Source organism: Camelina sativa, unplaced genomic scaffold (genome assembly GCF_000633955.1).
Source record: "Camelina sativa cultivar DH55 unplaced genomic scaffold, Cs unpScaffold25191, whole genome shotgun sequence".
Classification (NCBI taxonomy): domain Eukaryota; kingdom Viridiplantae; phylum Streptophyta; class Magnoliopsida; order Brassicales; family Brassicaceae; genus Camelina; species Camelina sativa.
Genome location: NW_010946166.1, coordinates 1 through 251, shown reverse-complemented (window position 1 = coordinate 251; position 251 = coordinate 1). Strand labels below are relative to the sequence as shown.

The following is a 251-nucleotide window of genomic DNA, read 5'->3' as shown; positions in this document are numbered from 1 at the left end:
GTAGTGAATCATTCCTACAAACTCAGATGATCCTTTAACTTGCTCTGACTCTTCCTTTGAGAAAACTGGTAATCTTGATCCCACGGTTTTCTTCATTTCATCCGGATAGTCTCCATATACCAAAGGCTTCAACAACCTGAAATTACTCAATTTAGTATTGAGATCTTGTCCTCAAGTTATTGAAACAAAAGAAATTAAAGAAATCTTTTTATTTTCTCACCAGCCAAAGAAGAAAGTTTTAGCTCTTTGAG

The 251-nt window shown here is 34.7% G+C and overlaps 1 long non-coding RNA gene across 1 annotated transcript; it reads right to left on the bottom strand.

The window, feature by feature from the left end:
• Positions 1-81: 81 nt before the first annotated feature.
• LOC104775645 lies at positions 82-251 on the bottom strand. Its single transcript, XR_766027.1, has 2 exons — positions 221-251; positions 82-136 (listed from the first exon to the last, which is right to left on the bottom strand). It is a non-coding gene; the product is annotated as an uncharacterized LOC104775645 (long non-coding RNA).